Below are 21,045 nucleotides of genomic sequence, written 5' to 3' on the forward strand. Positions count from 1 at the left end.
TGATTGGACCTTCTCGGAACCCAGTACATGAGTTTTGATGGTTTTATTTTTTCAGTAGGGGACTGACGTGCTGAGCTGAAGGTCCAAATTTTCATAGTGCTTTGCCTGCCTGACTTTGAACAAAATCAGCATCGGTAGGTATTAGATTCCTTTGAGGATCTAGGTTTACGGGACTTACGCAAGAAGTTTGTGGCATATCAGGATGCTGAAGTCTGCAAAGCTACAGGCTAGCATTCTGATTTCTGTATTTCTCTTCTTTTCTCCCATCACATTGCTGTTTCCAGGTCTGATTCATTTTCTTTGCTTTATTTTCAGTATTATGCCAGTTTCCTGTGCAGTCAACACAATGCACTGGTTCCTCTGCATTCTCCAGAAGCAACAGCCTCCCCCCAAACCCCACTTCCTTCAGAGCGTCTATTTAAGCATGGATTTGTAAGTTGAGAAAGCAGTCAGGCATGTCTTTTTCTGTACGCATGCTAAATGATACTTAACCTATCGTGCCAGAATCTAGAGAAGATTATTTTCTCCTCTGGACCTTTCTAAGAAAAAAATTGTTTCCTTTCTCTCTAAGAGAGTTTTTTCCAATAAGCTTTTGGGGAAGCACTCTCTGCTATAATGCATCATTTCATGATCATAACTGCATCTCAGCACTGCAATTTATGTGTGAGAATTAGAGGGAGCAGCCCCTTCCATTTAATCTGATCCACAGGGGGCTGGGAAAGAGCAGGCAGAAGCAGTGCCTGCTCCATTTATCAGTAGTAAATCTGGTAGAAAATGTACAGTTCTAGTCTGTTTTTTTGGTGGAGAACCGAGTTTCTGACAAAACTATTTTAATTACAAGTATTTCTGGTTGATGGCACTCGTTTTCTGCAGAAAAAAAGCAGAAGATGATAGTGATCATAACCCTAACTATTATAATTTTGTACCATTTACTGAAGTCTCTCATACATATACTTTCATTGTCTTATGCTCTTCTTTTTAGGCTGTATTTCCAAGACAAATGGTATCTCCCAGGGTGCATTGTGGCCATGTGACTGCCATGATGCACCACTTCCCTGTACGCATAGAATGAAGGAGGGCATGCTGATATACTTATTTTTAACAGGGAAACCAAACTACAGTGAAGAATACTGATTTGCAATACCTGCACTACAGTTCCCAGGAAGCAGTGCAGCTATGTTTAGGAACCAGAATGTTTTCCTTTTTCACTGCCATTTCAGACTATTCTATGTAAAAAAGTCTTCCTAACTGCCCATTTTCCAAGCAGCTCTAACCATGAATCCTCAATGAAACAATATAGGAAATAATAGAAGAGGGACCTACTTAGGGAAAAAGAGACCTAGACTTCCCATTTTCAGATGTCATCATCTTCTTATGAGCTTATTTTCCATGATGTGAGGTACTTAACTGATTCTTCAAACAGCTGGATGTTAATAATGATCAGTCTACATTTACCCTGCATATAACCACAGAGGTTACGACGCACGGCATAACTGCAGTGTACTGAATGTTTCCCTTTTATGGCTGGCTGCAAATACTGTAATAGCCCACTACTTGTTTCTAGGTAGAGGCATTTCTCCTTCAGTTTAGGTGGCAGGAGTTTGTGCTTCTGCTGATGACATTTTTGATCTTGATTCTGACTGGCAATTCTAGGTGGACAGTTAATTGGCATTTAATTATCATACAATCAACATTGTTTTGTTATTCTCCTTTCAAAATGACCCAAAGGTGCTGGAGAACAGTGCTGTATCAACCAAACCAAACCCAACCCAACCCAACCCAACCTAACCCAACCAAATCTAACCCAACCAAACCAAACCTTACCTCTTGGAAAGGAAGGAAGCAACCTAAATGTTCTTCATTCCAAGGAAGAATTTCTTACATGCTTTACATGTTTTTACTTCTTCGTTTCATTTCTCTTTCCCTAAAACACTGTAAAGAAATAGAGAAGGCCAGAGGTTAGATATGGCATAGTTCCAGTGGCAGTTCATCTCTTACTGACCGATTAATTATTGATCTATTTTCCTGAGAAAGAAAATCAACAACCAAACAAAACCAGGGCAGGATGTGTATTTATGTGTATTTACAAGCAACTGAAACACCATAAAGATTAAAAAAAAATTGTAAATTTAAAATATTGTTGAAGTTAAGACACCAAAAATAAAGCTAAATTGAATTAATATATTCAAGCACGTTGGCCCAAATCTGTGTCTGGTATAAATCCATAGCTCACAGATGAATTTTTTTCACTTATATAGAAAGAGAACAAAACCTGATTTCGAAACAGATACAGTAAGCTGGCAACATCCACGTACAGCGCAATATACTGGATTAGACTGGAGGAAACGCGTTTAGTTAGATAGCTGCCGCCACAGAGAAGGGACGAGCTGGCAGCTGCGGCTCTGCGCGGGACCGAGGAGAGCTGGGCTTGCTCCCTGTGAAAATCACTTCGTCTCTGTGCGTCTCTTCCCTGAGGAAAATAAAATCTTTTTTTGGTTTTTTTACCTTTTTGCATTGTAAAAACTTTTGGGGAAGAGATGTGCTGTGCCCTCATTCGAGACCTCTGACAGTGAAACCCATGTCCCTTTTCTGCTTGAATTAAGGCACATTTGGATCCCAGCCCCATTCATGCTCACCTGGATGACAGCTATGTTTCGAAGGGGGGAATACAGCCAAACTTTTAGCCGTGTTGACGGACAAAAGGGGTGACCACACATCGCTGGAGACACCCCGAAGGAGGGTTTACCTGGCTGCACGCCGGCCCTGGCCGGCAGGGCGGTGGACAGGAGGCTGCTGGGCTCCTGCTCCCTGTTGTGTCCCACCTCAGGGCCGAGTGTGCCATGGGGCCTTTTCAGCCGAAAATGGCCACCTGAGTCCACCGAAGCCAGGCGGGGCAGCCAGAGACGGGGGCCAGCCTGGGCGCATGGTACGTTGCCGCCACCATAGGGTGAAGGGACGGCGAGGGCGAGCAGGGCCCAGGCGGGGCCGCGGGCTGCCGCCATGTCGGGGCCCCTCCGCCTCCTGCTGAGGGGAGGCGAGGCTGGGTCACACGCCTCAGCCTGCTGCAGCCGCGGGGCCGATGTGGAGCTTGGCGTTGGGCGGCTGAGGTCCGGCCAGCCGTTCGGAGCACCTCCGAAAGGATTTCCCAGGTTTTGGGGGGAAAACGTGAGACTTCCTCCTCAGAGCGGGAACTGCCCCCCCCCATAGGAGCCTGGACCTTGTCGCCGCCCACCGGACCCACAGGTGGTTTCGCCATTAGCGAAGGGACGGAAAGTGGTGCCGGAGTGCTGCTGGACGGACTGAAGCTGACAGCGCTGGACACGCTTTCAGCTGTGACAGTCCTGAGGTTTCGATCCCCTCCTGGCCGCATGGAAAGGGCAAGATGGCGGCGGTGAGTGAGGGCCCCCGAGCCAGCTCCCTGCTGGCGAAGGGGATGGGGGGAGGGGGGCAATTTGTACGAGTTTTCTCTGTGGATTTAAAAAAAAAAGACTTGGGGAAGGGATGGTAAAAGCCCTCTGTGCATGTCTGATCCGTAAGGTGTGGGTGTGAGGGCCTGGCTGGGCCGGGCGGCTGGGGTCCCAACCAGGCCTGGCGAGGGTGAGGGTGTCATGGCGGCGCCATGGGGCCGGGCCGGGCAGCGCCCTCGGGGCCCTGGCCGTGGGTCACGCGGCACTGCGGTAACCCGGCAAGACCTGAAATTAAACACCAGCACCTTCGATAAAAGCAAGCATCTGCTAAAAATATGCATTTTTTATCGAGTACATGCTTGAGCTGTGGAACATGCTGTGACAGGAAGGTACTGAGACCATGGACTTCAGAAGATGCAAGAGGGTTCAGTCAGGTTATAGGAAGACTGTCCAGATTTGGCATAATTTATGACAAATTTCAGAGAGATTTTAAAGCTTGTCTCTTAGGAGATCAATTTGAGATTTAAAGCAGAGAAAAAGTATACAGATCAGATTATCGCACTGCCCTCTTAAGCCACTGGTAAAGACAGAATAGTGATCTGAATGATTGCCAGATTGATAATTTATGACAATTCCTATATTCTGGGCTGAGAGCTGCCAAAAAAAGCAAGAGTGTGTGTGAAGGTCACGTGATTTCAGATTTTACAAGGGCTACAGCAATTTAGCTGCCAACAAATGAAAGCGTATCTGACCTTACCATCTTTCAATCAGTGAGGCTTCATCCTTCAGGAAATAGGAATAACTGACAGAAATGTTATTACTTCCACAAATTAATTCAGGTTTCCTGCTCTTTTGTCTGGTACAAAGCCTTTTGTTCTCTCTCCCCTCTGTTCTCCTTTTCTTCTTCCTGCATGCATAAGAGGCAGGGATCCTCCATCGCTTCAGTAGTCTCCTGTACTTACAAACCCAATCTGGCATTAGGACATTTCTGACGACATGTGAAAAATCGCCTCTGGATGTGCTGGCGTATCAGCACAGAAAACAATGAGCAGGGAATGGGATCTCATGACAACTGACATATTAATCCAGACAAAACGCATACAAGAATTACAGTATGTGAATACGGAAAGAAAGCTGCCATTCGCACCAGCTAGCCTTATGCCATTCACAGTGTGAGTGGCAAAATGTCGTTCCTCAAAGTATATAGATTATCTTTTGTGATCTCAAGGGATTTCTGGATGGGCCTTAAAGATAAGATTGCATTAGTTGTATCATGCCTTTCCCATAAAGCAGACATCTGTGTAAAAGGTAATAAAATAGAAACATGTTTCTTTATATACTTTTAGCTCCTTTTTACCTAGCAAAATGCCTAAGCAGTTCAAGAACTATCCATTCTGTGGGATCCATTTGCCCACTGCTGAAATGCAGACATTTCTAGACTGCAAAGCAACAGGTGTTGTGTCATCCACTGCTGAATAATTTGAACACTGTATGTGAAGAATATTACCCCCTGCTGAAACCGCATGGCAACTATAAGCTATAATGGGTGGACTCAGTGGTTCTTAAATACTGTCCTGCTGCAAGCTGTGCCTCAGTCCTTTCATGGATTCTGTTTTTCTTTACAGTGTCCCAATCCATCTCTCACTATTTTTCCAATGTGTACTGCAGCTACCAGAAAAAAAAAATGTTGACCAAAATTACAAAGACTCTGGAAGTGATACGAAACTGAGCTCATTTCAACAGGAGGTGTGCATCTGCTTTGCTGCACCCCATCATTCTGCACCTGTGCTCAGCATTCGCCTGCTAGAAGTGTTGGAGCTTTACATTTGTTATTGCTGTCTCTTTTTCTGTTGCGTGCAGACATTTAATTCTCTCTCCAGGTCACTCTGCATGTTGGTTCTCTCCTCCCACTTGTTTGTTACCCTCTTGCTTCCAGTATTGGCTGAAAGTTTGCTCATAGCTGGATTTACGTCACGGACGCCTGACACAGAAAAACATCAAACAAGTATGCCTGTTTTGGAGTCAAACTGGTCCAAAAAAAAAAAAAAGGCATCTGGAAATCTTAAATGAATCTTGACCTGAGCTCCAAGTAGCAGCAAGAGATCACAGCTTTGACACTGACAGGTGCTTCACCACTGTGACAGCAGCAGTTTTAGCAGATTATAGTTTGAGAACTGCTGTGTTTGCTGACTCAGCAAAATTGACTGCCTGGGAACCCGGTGCTAACTGCTTGAATGCGTGTGGAAAGATTTTGCCTGTTTTTCTCCTGCTATTCTCAGCAAGAATTAGGGCTAGACTGTAGATGAAAATCTGGATCCAGGTGAACCTGAACTTTCATAAAACCAAGGTGCACTTCACAGCTGGCTTTATTGTAGGATGGGATTATTCAGACCTAGCTTTCAAACGCCCCCAGACTTTGGAAATTGAATCCAAATTTTTAGCACAGTAACCAGGCTCATCAACTAAACACCGTTGAGTAGTTCTAAGGAGGTATAATGCAAGACATGTAGAGAGGTCCAGGCTGAGCGTTCCAGTGCTGATCTTCATGAACCTCGTGAATTATCAGTGCCCTCACTTATACCAAGGTGGCACCAGTCCCTGAGGTTTGTTTTGAATCATGCAGTGAAAAATCATTGGTACTTAGGTTGCACAATCTTCTCCCTTGTTACGTCAGGAGCAAATGACAGTCTGAAGTGAGTGCTGCTGCTTCAGCTTAGCATCCGATATGCTTGCTTTCCTGATGTAGTGTTCTTAGGGAGTGCTTAATGAGAAGTCTTGAGTCAGAGCCTATAACCGTGATGAGCATTAACAGTTAAACTTACAAATGGAAAAGGATAAAGCTCCTGAGGGAGGGAAAAGTACTGGTATCTCACTCTGGTTGCTTATGTATGGGTCTCAACCAGATTGTCTAGGGGTTGTTACATTTCAGTCCAAGCCCTTTAAAGCACCAAATATATTTATTCATGAGACGGACAGAACATATTTATAGACCATGGTGACCCTACAGAAACCAGTGGCTAACTCCTCTGTTTTAATCAGGCGCAGGCACAGAATTCATATGTGGGATGCTCATTTTCTTCTGTGGACAAAATCAAAACTGTCTGCAGCGTGTTTCCGAGCAGACAGGAGAAGATACAGAAATGCCTGCAATATAAACAAACCTGGTGATAGCTCCCTGTTTGTTGCATGGGGATATTCAAATAAATACACCCCAGGTCACCAGTGCATTTGAGCTCATGCCTAACTTTAAGTAAGTACTTGAGTATCACTGCCATCTCTTGAACTTTAATGGCTCTTTGGGCCACTGTTCAAGGATAAATCAATATTTATGTTCCTTGAAAACCTGAGATGGGCTTGCTCATGTCTTTTTTGTTGTGCTGGATGAGGTCTTATAATGCCTGTCTAAATATTTCAAGCACATATACAAAAATAAACCTAATCTTCTGCCAATATTCCACCTCTCTGATCCTGTGACTTCCAGGGCATAAACGACTGATCTTTCCAATGATCTAACTTACAAATCCAGTTTTAGAAGGCACTGACAGCTAATCACTCCTACAGCTGGAATACCTACATTACTGCATCTTTGTTGCATGTGACTAGCTTGGAAAATGAAGTTAAAGTTATACAATAAAAGCAATTTAATACATGATTTAGAACTTCAACCATCTTACTACAAATTAATTTGCATTCCCGCAAGCCTTTACTTGTATGAGCAACCCTATCTGTTTTGACGAGGATGGAATGAATTATTAGTGAGATTTAGCCTGCTAACTGTAGAAATGATTATATCATAAATCAGTGATAATATTTACCTGAAATGTAGCAGTTTCATTCCTTGTTCAGGAAAAAACAGTTTTTCTGTCTTTTCTTCTTCTTTATCACTGTTGAATCTTCCATTTTTGAGGAAAGGGAGAGGAGAATCAAACCTTGTATATCTCAGTCTATTATTACAACATGAATAAAAAGTAAAACTACCTTACAATAGGTATTTGGGATGGAAGAGTGAGTCAGCAATGGAAGGTCTTCTATGCAATCAAATAATTGATCAGACTTGAATCTGGTTACCTACCAAATGAAATCATAGCTGATATTTAGATAGGTCACTGCTCTAATAGGCCAGTTCTGTAAGGGACTCTGACCCCTGACAGAGCTTCAAGCATTTGTGACTGATGGAAGGGTTGCAGTGCTTAGTATGCTACAGAACTGGGTCTTACATTGCAGACTCACAGAAAAATTTAGGCTAGAAGGGATGTCTAGAGGTCTATAGTCCAACCTCCTGCTCAAAGCAGGACTAGCTTCAAAATCAAAATCAAAGGGCCTTGTCAAATTCTGAAAATCTCCCAGGGCAGAGACTGAACGGTCCCTTTGGGCCTCTGCCCCAGCGATGCTCCAAGCCCACTGGGATGAATTCTTTCCATATTTCTAATCATTATTTCCCTCATTGCTGCTTATGCTTATTGCCTCTTGTCCTTTTGCTGCGCATCTCTGTGAAGTCTTCTCCATAATCTTCCTTTAAGCTAGTGGAAGACTGCAATTATATTCCTTCTTAGCCTTCTCTTCTCCAGGCTAAACACACCCAATTGCCCCCAACCTTGTACATCATGACCTGCAGCCCCCTGGCTTAGTGGCCTTTTCTGGAACCTCTCCAGTTTGTCAGTATCTCTCATTTTGCCGTCCCAAAATGCCGGCTGTAGGGTCGCTTACTCAGCCCCCAGTCTGTCGTCTTGCATGGGGTACTTCTAGCCCAGATGTAGGACTTTGTATTTGCCTTTGTTGAACTTCATGAAGTTCCTCCAGTTTGTTGAGGCCTTTCTGAATGGCAACTCTGCCCTCCAGTGTATCAACCGTTCCTCCAGTGTGGTGTCATCTGATGAGGGTGCATTGGACCTCAGCATCCAGGGCCATATGGCATAGCAGTAGGCTAAGACATGGAGTTAGTCTGCAGGTGATAACTTTCAGATTGTCTGGCAGGAATATAATTCTTAATAATCATTGTCCAGAGTTCATGGAATATTTTCAGTCTTTTGACTAAACTGAATATACAATATACTATGCAGTATACAGTATGCGAGTTAGAAATATATGTATTGCATTTTGATATACATATCTAAATGTGTACTTATTTAGTAAAGGTACTTCTGATGGAAAACTTTGTATCGTAAATAGATATGAAGCAGATATTCAGTAATATATACAGTTAGATAATATATAGTATAGTGGTTAGGATTCTCTGAGTAGAAGCACTATAACATCATAGTGCTGAAGCTCAATACCTGACCCTGCCCAATCCAACCGCCCGGTTTTTTGCTGCTGCACCGCGTGCCTTCAGGATTCACTACAGAGCTCTTGGTTTGCTTTCCTGTTTTGCCTTATGTTTGAGATGTAACTGCTATATGTTGCGGTGTCCAGGCTGAAGGAAGGACATGATATTTTGCAGTATATGTCATAAGGTTTTTAATTGCTGAAAATGCAAAGCAGAAAGCCTCTCTCTTCCTGCACCAACCCGCTCTGCTGCAATCATTTTTCTTTATTGACATCTTTAGCCGTGCCAGTGAAGGAAGCAGATACTCTCAGTTAGGAAGCAGTGTGGTATACTGGATAATGCTATGGTATTCTTAGCTTTCGGTTAATGTAATGGTTGTGGTATGCCACAATCTTTTTGCTGAGGTACCATAAGCAAAAATGTAGCTGTCTCTTCCAACATTTTTTTTAAATGAAAACAGGCCACACACTATAGTAAGTCCAGCCCAACCTCTTCCTGGTGTTTAGGTTTACCAATGATAAAGTAAGAATGAATATTCATATTTCACATATTGCCAGCTCTTCTTAGGACAGCTTGGCCTAGGCCCAAGATTCCCTCTGATCACGGAACAGCTTCCACCACCCTTCTCTTTGGGTGGGAGGGAAGAAGTCACCTTGTCTGAATGAACCAGGCAGTGAAGAGGACAGAGAGGACTCTCTGCAAGAGACCTCCCTCTCCTTATACTTTACGAGGGGGTGTCCCTCATGCGGGGCCTTCTGTTGTATTGCCAAGTCACAAAAAGGTGCACTTCCATGCAAGAGGGAACAGAGCTGCAATGTGCAGATCTGAGCTACGTTCTCCTAGAGTAGCAGGCAGAGCTGTTGGGGTTAGGGTTACATTTCGGGTTTACTGTTGAGAAATGTCTCAATCTGTGAAGTTCTCCCTACCCTGTGTAAGAATCTGAAGCCAAGTTTTCCCCAGAATGACAGATCTGTCTGCATCAGTTCCAACAGGCCCATTTCTTAGGACAGGAAAGACTTGGTCACTTGGTCACAACTATTATAGGTGAAGCTATAACACAGTTTCTATTCCAAGCCCTTATTTTGAATACCTCTGTGAAAAGCTGCCAAATGGAGAATTGAAATTTAAACTATTTGGCTTCTGCCTAAAGGTAAAATTATATTTTTAAATACAGCTCATACTTTGAATGAGAAGACTAAAAAAAGTTTTCTGTTTAAAATTGTAAAAATTTTCTCCTGACCTTTTAATTTGAACAGCCCTGCAGCCAAAGTGGGTGAGATTTGAAAGTCAATTGCTTTTGATTTGAATTATAAGCATTTGCATATCACACACTGAGTAGGTACAGTAGGGTTTTTAGTTAAGTTCATTAAAAGCACACAGGTGTGGAAGGACATTGTATTAACTGAGCGCTATGAATTTAAGACCTTGGAATGGCTTTTCAGGTCAGGAGTTCCAAATAACTGCAGGAGAATCACAATCCGCTAAAAGGGAGATTACCAGTACATTCACATTCCCATTGCGTTTTCCAAACCAAACATTGCAATTTGCATTATCAAGACGTTGCTCATCACATAAACAGGTGGAGGAAGGAAAGCTAACGGTTTCAAAACTTGCTCACATTTAGGCCCAGATTTTTCAGTAAAGCACAGCTCACTGGACATAACAGTGTGTTGTGCAAACACGTTCCTCCAAAACTTTTTAACTTAGCTGTGTAAAAGAAGAGGAGAATAGGACAAGGTACTGTGAAGGTTGTAATGGGAGCTCCCCAATGAGCCCTGAGCTCACCTTCCAGCTGAGCTGCCTAAGGTCGGGTGTGAAGTCAGCAGCTAAGGTGGGAACAGCCCTGAGCCCAGGCGGTGGAATTCACTTTCCATTCAACCTGGTTCCTGTAAAGAGCACCCATTGAGACCCCTTATGTGCCCAACACCTCTTTGAAGAAAAGCTTAAGTCCGATTTTAAAGGCTCCCATACTCCCCAGAGGGAAAATCCCACTGGTAGTTACCAAGGGAGTTTTTAGTCCTCCCAGTAAAGGTGCTCAGTGGTAGGTTTTACCCTTTTTACAGTTCCAGTCTCAAGACAGAAGTCATTTCCAATAAACACAGCCTCTGGGCTCAGAGCTCAGAGGAAGGGAAAAAGGAGTTTCTCATGTCATATCAACCCCCTTACTGGTATTGTTAAAAAATAATTGTTCACTGTTCCTTTTATTTGCCAGGAAATAGGTGCCTGCTAGGTGCTGTATAACTTGGAGCAACGTGGATGCTCACGGTGCAATGACAAGTGTCGCGGGGCAACATTCCCTGCTTCTTGCTATATCGTGTAGTTATCTCAACTCTTATGTGTCGTGAGCCTTCTGCCTTTGTGGGACTCAGCAGGAATCCTCAGGCCTGCCTCTGTTAACTGTGCTGACATTTGCTCACCTTATCATGTCAAGAGACATATGAAAATTGGTAATCAACAGCACCTGACTTTGGGGGACGGGGGCAGACCAGCTACACATCACTTGTCCGTAAGCAGCAGAGCCTTCAGATGCGGTTTTCCGAAAATAAAGCCGTTGTGCCAACTGAAGCTCATTTCATTCTTCCCAAAGGAGTGAAATACAGTCATTGCTGTGACGGTGTCAAGTCATCCCTCTGTACTATTCTGTTTGCTCCATCACCAGCCCTTCTCCCCAGGGAGCTCATTTGTATTTGCTTGCTTTCAGGTCATCTGACTCTTACTTTGTGTCACGGATTTAACTTCGCCTTCTGTTTAGTATAAATTAAAATGTTACTGTTGCTACCAGCCTGAGCCCAGAAACCACAGCTGTGCCTATTTAGCAGTCTTTCTTAAATTCAAGAAAAAAAGCCCAGTACCTATGGTTAATGGACATTTAGCTTGAGATCTAAATGGAAATATTCAAGATAATGCTTACTATTGCTAGTGCTGTGTGCTGTTGCTTTTGAATATTTGCTGATAGTGTATTTAGAAATGCATTTTTCCCTTTTGAGACAACACAGCTTTGGGCTCCACTTGGGTCATCACTTGCATCAGCATAAAGTTGCAAAGAGCATGTTGCTGCACGTATTTTGACTGTTTTCCTCAGGGCAACCTGGCTTCTCTCCTTGCAGTGCTGCAGGAAAATAAGGGCACGTAGCTGGCTGCTGAGGTGGTTGAACATACGTTCCCAGCTCTCAATTTAAGCATCGTTTAAAATTTTTGCTCCTGACATAGGCGCTTGCCCCTTCCCTCACGCTCCAGGTGAAACGGCCTGGCCAGCTACAGCCACGCTACCTTCCTAGTGACACTGCTATGACTGCAGAGTCGTGGCCGGAGATCAAACGGGGGTGCGAGCTGTTGCCCCCTCTCCAGGCGACGAGGCCAGAGCCAAGACTTCCCGCCAGACCCGCTCCTAACGCCCCTGCCGGTGCGGCCGGCCTGCACGCCCAGAGCGCCGTGAGCGCAGGCGGGTCTCTGTGGCCCGCTCGGTCGCAACCGGACGGATCCTCTCCGGGCGGACGCAGAGGGACCCGGCCGCCCCGGTAACGCTGCTCTCGGCCGCTCTGCCCGCGGGCTCGGCGGCAGCCTGCTCGCAGCGCCGGGAGCACCGGGGCAGCACCGGCAGCAGCACCGGGAGCCGCTGGCAGCACCTAGCGGTGGCGGCGGGCGCCGCCGCGGGGCTGAGCGCCGCTGCGGGGCGCTGCGGGTGCCGGCGCGGCGGTTCCCCTCCGGCCGCCGAGCCCGGCGGGGGACCCAGGCAAACTGCCCGGCACGGACGGCACCGCGTGCAGCACCGCGACCCTCCCCACGCCGTTTCTGTCCTTCTCAAACAGCCTGCGCTGTGCCGCTTTGCCTCCCCGGCCCCTCGCGGAAAGGCTTTGAGTGGCACCCTTGCTGCTGCCGGAAATTTTCGAGAGGTCCCGCTGTGCAGCAGAATGAAAGCGTCAGGAGCTGCCTGGTCAAGCAGCTATTACAGGACTTTAATTTGTAGGTACCTTTAATCGCTGGTTTCTGGGCAATGCATGCACATGACCGGCAAAAAGTAGTGCCAACTCTGGGGGGGGGGGGGTAAAACTGCAAAACAGCAGTAGTATGAAAACGCTATAAAATTTTAGGGCAAACAGTCTTTTCTTTAAAAGAAAAGCACTGTCCCCGAGGTCTTTAGATGTTGACTGAGAGTGGAAAAAAACTTAGTTTATGAGGTCTCATGCTACTTACTGTTCGCTGCTTAGTATCTAATTTGCAAGTCTCAGGAGACAGAAAGGTTGAGCTGACTCTTCTGTAAATTATATCTGTAGCTGCGGCATTTGGTGTTGGTATTTTATTGCTGAGGCTTAGCTAGCCAAGCCACTCGCTCTACAGTGGATGTAAGAAATTCTGTGGTGGGCCGGTGCTGCTCCGTCGCAGAATTACAGATGTGCGCTGCGTTCTGCTCCGAACACCCACGCTGGTGTACATCATTACCTAAAATTTAATTTACTAAATTGAAAGATATCCTACTAGGGAAACAGAGCAGCTTGACACTTAAATTTACTCTTCATGTAGAAGTGAAGATGATCCCATAAAAAGATGCTATAACAACAAATCAGCTAGAGTCTTTCTGTTGACTGTTTAATGGGGCTTTTTTTGGAGTGAGTCTTGAGAAGAAACGGGGATGAAAAAAGAGGGGCAAAGGAGGCGCAGCAGCGCACGGGGCGCTTTGCTTAGCAGCTTCCAGGCTATGCCTAGTTTGAGGCTTATCCTGGAGCTTGTTCCGAACAGAATACACAGCCACATTGCACTTACTTTGTAACCACTACCAACCCTCAGCTTCCCAGGGAAAGTTTTAAAAGCGAAGTAAGCTTAAAAATGCTCTACATATAAATGATGTATTAACTGCTTCATACGAGCTGTGCTGCAAAGATGCATTACTGTGTTAAAGGCTGTAGTGATACCGTTACTTAATTACTGTTAAGGAAGAACTGAGAAATTACGAGGAATAGGTGGATAATCGTGTCTGGTGTGATGATCTTCTCAGCGGATCTGCGCTGTTACTTTGGTGAGACCTGAGCGGCGAGAACAGCCCCTGCCACGGCGCCGGCGGCCGCGGCACTGACGGGCCATCGCACAGTTACGCTGTTTGCACATAGCTGCAACATGCTGCCACCATCGATGGCTGGATCAGTTTACGGAGTAAAAAAAACCCCCATCCCTTCATGTAGGTGCATATACATATGCAGCGGTACCGGCGAAGGCCGTTCCGCCTGGGGATTCGGCGAATAAATAATTGAGGCTCTTATCTGGCAGATTTTAAATGTCACCGAGACACCGCCGATATGTTTCTATCGCTTTCCTGCGCGGTTGCTCAGCCGGCAGCGGCGACCAGTCCCGCCTCCCCCGGCTGCCGCTAAAGCGCCGCCGCCACCGAGCGCCGCCGCCGCCGCCCCGCCGCCCATCCAGGCCCGGGCGGCCCCGGCGCGCTGGGCTCGCCGCCCCCCCGATCCCCGGCCCTCCCCGCCGAGGGGAGAGGGGCGCCGGGAGCGCAGCGCTCCCCCCGCGGGGCTCTTCTCGCCCTCGCCTGCCGCCTCCCCCCCGCCGGCTCTGCCCGCCGCCGCCGCCGCACTTGAACCTGCCCGGCCCAGCACGGCGCGGCCCCGGGCGCAGCCCCGCCGCCCCCGCCCGCTGCAAGGGGCCCCGCCGCGCTCCCCTCGGCCCCGCCGCGCTCCCGCACCCCGCCGCGCTCCCCGGCCCCGCCGTGCTCCCCCGGCCCCGCCGTGCACCCGTGCTCCCGTGCTCCCAGCCCCGCCGCGCCCCACCGCACCCCGCCGCGCTCCCCGGCCCCGCTGAACTCCCCGGCCCCGCCGCGCTCCGGGGCGGGCGGCGGGGGCCATGCGCCTGCACAGAAATGCCCTGTTGAACTTTGAATATATTAGTTGACATCAGTGCGAGTTGGGGCTGCCAGCCGCTAGCTCCCTCCTCCGTCCGTCCCTCCCTCCCTCCCCTCCTCCTCCTCCTCCTCCTCCTCCTCCCCTCCCTCCTCCCCCGCGGGCTCCGATGGAAAGAGTTGGAGCCGTGCTGGGAGCAGCCGCCTGCGCGACGCGGCGCAGGGACGGGGCGCGCTCGGCTCCCAACTCCGGCCGCGCCGCGCCGCCGCCGCCCGCCGCCGCTCGCATGGCCCGTGGCGGCGCCGCCTGAGCGCCGGCCGGGGCCGCCGGCCGCTCCGCTGCGCTGCGCTCCGCTCCTGCCGCCGCGCCATGCGCCCCTGAGCCCCGCACCGCGCCGCGAGCCCGGCGGCGACTCCCGTAAGCGCAGCGCGGCGGCGGGGGGCCGGGCCGGGGGGGCCGCAAACTTCCCGAGCCGGCGGGGGCGCGGGGCGCCGCCGCGGGAGGCGCCGGGCTCCGTGCGGCGGGTGCGTGTGCGGCCGGCGTGCCGCCCCCCGGCCCGGGGAGACGGGCGTGCGGGGCCGTGCCGGCAGCGCCGGGGGGGCAGCGCTGGGAGGCGGCGGCGGGGGCGATTTCTGCCGCCTTGCGCTTGCCGCCGCCGTCCCGCCGCCCCGCACGCCCGCCGAGCCGCGCGGGGGGAGGGAGGGGGTGCCGCGGTGGGGAGCCGGGGAGCCTCCACGGAGGGATATCAACGATTTTTTTTCCGGGTGGTAATTTGTCTTTGTGGTAGGGGCGGCCCATTAAATTGCAGCTCACGTCCTGATGGAGATCAAAAGCGAAGGGGAGAGGGAGAGGGAGGCAGCGAGCCTCGCGCGGCTCCCTAGCTCCGGGTGTTGTCAGGCGCTCGCGGGGGGATGCCCGGGGCCAACCTTTGCTCCTCCGGCTCCAGCGCCCGCACCAGCAGTTGGAGATCCCTCTTCCCTGGCCGCGGCATCGGCTGGCGCGGGCGGCCGGAGCCCCCGGTGCGCTGCGCCCGGCGGGAGCGGCAGCGGTGTGTGCCGGGCGCCCCGGAGCCGCCGCCGCGGGGCCGCAGCTGGAGCGGGGGCACGGCGGAGTCGCTGCCTCTCACAGGTTCACTCTTGGCTCGGTTTGGACTCCTGGACCATTTCCTGTCTTTAAAAAAGGTCTCCAAACATGGGGGATGCCAGGTCCTGGGTCTGGGCTTTTTTTTTTTTTCCTTTTGGACTATTTATGTATGGGTGTGTTGGTTTGGGATCCCAGTCAAGTTTCATCTCTCGTGCCACTGTTCCCCCCTCATTACACAAACTACCTCTTTCCCAAATGACACTGGACGGCGGGAGCTCAGCTCTCGGTGCTGCCGGATGGGTTCGGTGGTGGGCTAGGACCCCAGGCTGGCTGCGCTGCGAGCACAATAAAACCCAGCCGAGCTAAAAGTTGCAGCGGGCTTCGATCCTGGCTGCTCTCTGAGAACAGCAGAGACGCCGGGTGAGCGGAGGCGAGGAGGAGTGAGAGCAGCTGGAGCAAACTGCTCGCCTGGAGAAGTGCTCTCCGGTGTGTGCAGTCTGCAAGCACCCGAGGGAGAAAACTCTGGTGATAGCCTGCAGAGGAGGAGGCAACAGGAACAAGAAAAACCCTGCTGATAACCACCCGGATTACCTGGGCTTTTCCATAGAGTTTTTAACTTAAATCACCCATGTCTTGGGTTTTGTTTCATGTTTTCTCCCTTTTGGACTAAAACTTTCCCATTCGAACGGGACTGGGTGATGAGCAGAGTGTGCACAAGGCGGGCTGCAGCAGGGGAGCGCGGCGTTTCGTGCTGTGCCGTTTGCTGTGTCGGCAGTGTGCAGGCAGTTTCTCCTTGTTTTCCCTCTCTTTCTTTCTTTCCTCGGAGAGATTAAGTTTTTGTCCTCCCCTGTCAGGGACATGTTAATCCTGAAGTCAAGGCGGGGTGTGGGGGGACCCGCCGTTCAGAGTGTAGGTGCTTGCTTTGTTTGTGCCCCGGGCTGGCGGTGGTGGTGGCTGCCCCCGCGACCTCCCTGCCGCCCCACACAGGGCCGTGGGGCCGGGGGCCGCTGCGGCGGGGGGTGAGAGCAGCCCCGAAGACAAAGGGCTGGAGGAGGGTGGCACGGGGGCCGGGGGCTGTGCGGGGAGCGGCTGTCAGCAGGGTGGCCCCGATGCGGACCCGGTGTGGAGACGGGCTCGCTGGGAGTGTGTACGGACCGACAGATGCGATGCAGGTGCCGCTTCGTAGTGAGATGAAACAAGTGCCCGGGTGAAATGGCTTTGGTGGTCTGCTTGGGTTGCCCTTCCTTCTCCAGACGGATGGCTGGCGTGGGGGAGCATGCTCCCAGGCTCGGGACTCTTTGCTTTCATGTAACTTGGCTTGAGGGCGGTTGTACAACTCCTGCTTGGTTTGGACTGAGAGGGTCCGCTCCTGACGAGCAGTCACGCCATGGCTTTAAATACGGCTTGAACGATACATTTCTCTTATAGTCAGGGTTAATAACCACGTGAGCAGTCACGCGAGGGTTAAATAAGACCATCTGCATTAATATGTTTTACTGAAAACAAATACATGATATGAAAAGTTTTAGTGTAAAGTCTAGGCTGTTGACTTGCTGTTTGGCAAAAGGGGGCAGTATCAAACAATGCCTCAAAGCGATGCGCTGTGCGCCTGCTTTCCTGCCTGGAGTCCTGGCTGTGTACTAGTCCTGCTAGGATCTGGGAATTTGGGATGTTATCTGGTAGCCCTTAGTCAGAAAGACTTTGCTGTTGCTACCTAACTGAGTAAAAGCTGCAGGATCAAAGCTCTCATTAGTTTTACTTCATGGTTGCATCACTTCCATATGCCCGTTGGAGCAGTGAAATCTGGGAAGTTAAGGACAATACTATGTGATTGCAGAGCTACTTTTGTTCACGCTAAGTAGTCTGGCAGCAGTAACCTTAACCTGCTCTTACGGAGTACACAGCAGAGCTCCCCTGATCTCACAGAGAGTGTGGTGGAGCCCTGGGTTTGGATTGCAGTGCGTACAAATGCCCTCTAAGGAACTGGCATCACTGCTTTCTATAGTGAGAAAAATAGATGTTTACTTTGTTAAATTTAACTTCGTTTGAGAACTCATTTGTTTCCAGCCTAGGGAAATATATTGATCAGGCTTATGAAATATCGCTTGTAGAATGCATTTAAAAGCCTTTTCACCTTTTCTTTATCTAGATGCTTGGAAGCATTAGAGTAGGGCCTCTTAGTTAATTTTTTACTGAGAGCCATGGGTAGTTTTACAGAGGATCTCTCATCAGGAAGCCGTGCACCGACTCCGTCTTTGCCAGGTCTCCTGGGTGTTGTGTGCTGCCTTCACGGCAAGAACTGCAGTGGCAAGTACAGAGCAGCCCTGCGAGAGCGGGGACGTGGTAAGGAGTATGGAGTCCCCCGTGATAATGTGGAGGATGTCACACTACCGGAGCAGTGGGGGGATCCAGAATTGAGTTGCAGTCCAGTCTCACGTCTGTAATCCATTTTGCCTTGCTTCAGATAGTGTACAACTTCTGGTGTCAAACTGAAGAAGAGAAATGTAATCAAATACAGGTAACGGTGGAGGCAACTGGGAATGGCTCACTGAGGATGAGATTCACTGCTGTTCAATGTACAGCAGATACGGGGTATGGAGTCCCGTTGAGATTGGCCACATAGGTCCTAAGTGATGGACTTGGCTCTCATGGCCTGCGCACTGCGAAGGTGGATGGCCGCTGTTCTAGGTTGCGTCCTTCCGATGTCCAGGAGGCGATCCTGGAGGATTAGAGCACTATTCCGCCTTGAAAAGGACTGTGTTTGAATATGACTGTTGTTGCCTTTGGGAATCAGATAACATTGTTTTGCTGCTGTTCTGCGGCCTTTTCTATTTTTAGGGAGGAAAAAACTTAGTGAAGGGGGTGTCAGGGAAATGTAGTCTTATTGTAGGTCACTGTTTCTTTTCCTTTTAAAATGTGCACTGCTGACTCTTCTGGCCTACCCGGCACCAGGACACATCCCGTCTCTGTCCATGACGGCAATTTTCATTAGCTTTGGCGGGAGCTATCTGAATGGGAGACACAAGACTTCCACAGGTAGCTGTGCGTGCGGCTTGCGTGGACAGTGCCTCGCTTGCTGCAGATTATTCTTCAAGTATCGTTAGTCTTAGTGTTTGTTTCGCCTCTGTTCTCAAAGTTGTGCAAAAAAATACTGTGTGGCAGCAGTTATTCCCTACCCCAGGCTCAAATTGAGCAAAGTGCAGCAAAGCTGTGGAGGCACAACTGTGGCTTTCAGCATATAAAGTCTCCCTGACTACAGCACTGCAACTCCTAAAGTTGCCTCTCCGCTTCCGCGCTCATGTAAAGCACTCATTTTGAAGGCCCATGTAAAATATTCTGAAGCTCAAAGTGATTTTCTGATGATGAGCGAGTGTGCGAGTAATGAGACTTTGGAAATATTACTGTTGTCAAGTGTGTATCTACACACTAAATGTTTTTTCTTGTTTCAGAGCACAATAAATCTGGCAGGGAATTTGTATGTGAGGGATGTTGTCGAACTTCACGTAACTATGAATTGGTGACAGGGTTACTCATATGCTTAAAATTAAGCGTATGCCAAAGTGCCGTGTCGGTTAGGGACTGCTGTGTCTTTATTTACTTTTCAGTGGGCTTTAAATGAGATCACAAGCAAACATGCTGATTGCTAGGCTTAATCCCCAAATCAATTGTGAACACGTTGGGAGTTATAATAGGACTATGTAATTTCAGTGTTTTTCAGTAAGTGGTCATTCGTGGAGTGAACGCAGGGTATTTTCTTCCCATAAGCTGTTTTGAAGGAGCTTGATCTTGCCAGATGCTGCATGCTGGTGACCCCTGTGAAAGCAACTCCTGGGATGATCACCCTACCTGATCAGACCCAAGAAACACAAACTTGAGCAGTGCCTTACCTCCCTGGGTCACTTGCTTTGTAGAGCAGCCTCAATGCTCCCGAACTCAGCTCGTCTCAATACATCATGTCCTCTGTATGAGGTTACTGCAGGAAGCCAAAGAAGTCACAGAGTACCAGGTTCGAAGGTTTGACTTTATCCTTTGTGCGGCAACATGTGACCAGCTGGGACATCGCAACCTGCAGAGCAGGATCATAGTAATCTGTTTTATCTCTGCCCAGTGTTGTGCTGCACTCCAAGGGCTTAATCGTAACTTCAGCTCCATGAAGCAGCCTCCAAAATTGGGAAGAGCATGAGAGGATCTGATCCTGCAAAATGGGTCCCACAGTAGCCTTGAACCCTCGGTGCTGTGGAAGAAATACCCTTGTGCTGGGTATGATGAGATGTTAAGCAGAGATGCTGTCTCCAGCCCTGCAGAACAGCCGGCTAAGTCCTAGCTGGATGATCTATAAGCCCTTTGCTGTTTAAGGGTTTGTGCTTTTGAAGTTTGTGTATTTTTCAGATTGCTTGTGCCATAGTCTTCAAAAACGGTTAGCTTTTAAGACAAGCAGATGGCTTAGCAAAATATATTTGCTGGCACCTGCAACAGGTGGATCTGGAATCAATTTATGCAGTGTAATTTTTTCCACACCCCTTTTGGAATAATTTTATATGCTGGAGCCACCTAAGATGCTTATTATGTAGCCAATAGGGAACTGCTTCTGTCTGACTACATAAGATTTTACACGTCTTTTATAGCTAATGCCTAGATTGAAATGCAAAATTTAGTGCTGGGAGTGCATGTGAATTTGTGAAACTCCCTGGAGTAAATGTGGGTGCGCGTATCAGTGAATGAATTATGCTCCTCTGTAGACAGAGAGGGTTTTTCGTGGTAACAAACGGTCTGTGTTCAGTGTTTGTCATTTTAGAAGTGGTATTTTTCATTTCAAGTGCAAACCTCATACAGGTTCCTGATGTGGAGTGAAAATGAAAAAAAAGTAGGTTTAACTTGATTTGAAAGCGTAACAGCATGAAAATTTCTTGCATGGTAGAGAAGTGCTCTGCCTTACAGATCATGTTTGCGGTTCCAAAACGCAGCCGGGACAGTTATGAGTAGCAGGTGAGAAAGAGGAAGATGCTGCATGTCCTCTCAAGGGACAGCAAACAAACTCGGGATCCGGACTCGGCTGAGTCCCCGGTCTTGCAGCAGGGTCTGGCCCGGGGAGCTTACCTGCTTGTGTCAATTCGGAGTAACTTCAAGGGGGCTTTGCGTGGGCGCTGGGACCATCTGCGCAGGTCGGATGCAGGATTAGGAACTAAGTCTGGGACCACTTTCGGGCCGGCCTCCTGAGGCAGGAGGATGCTGACTATGCATGGCCTGTAGTGCAGGTTTAATTGCTTTGCTCTGTTTCCTGGCCACGTGTAAGCTGTTTAGCCTGCAGTTTCGGCTAAGGGTCACTTATTTATCTCTTACAGTGCTGATTTACAAAAGAGCAGAGATTAGGGAAGAAAAGACAAGAAAGAAAAGGGTAGGAAGTTCATTCTGTATAATTCAGTTTGACAGGATAATATAGTAAATTCAG

General features: G+C 48.7%; 1 protein-coding gene across 3 annotated transcripts in view; it reads left to right on the forward strand.

Moving 5' to 3' along the window:
• Window positions 1–14,667: 14,667 nt before the first annotated feature.
• The window catches only part of SEMA5B (semaphorin 5B), a 273,437-nt gene continuing 267,059 nt past the window's right edge, over window positions 14,668–21,045 (forward strand). The window contains exon 1 of one of the 3 annotated variants that reach the window (XM_064514705.1): window positions 14,668–14,930. The gene's annotated coding sequence lies outside the window, so the exon portion shown is untranslated. The remainder of the gene's footprint in view (window positions 14,931–21,045) is intronic. The other 2 variants (XM_064514704.1, XM_064514702.1) reach the window with 2 other exon arrangements.

This window comes from Dromaius novaehollandiae, chromosome 7 (genome assembly GCF_036370855.1).
Source record: "Dromaius novaehollandiae isolate bDroNov1 chromosome 7, bDroNov1.hap1, whole genome shotgun sequence".
In the NCBI taxonomy this organism is placed as follows: Eukaryota; Metazoa; Chordata; class Aves; order Casuariiformes; family Dromaiidae; genus Dromaius; species Dromaius novaehollandiae.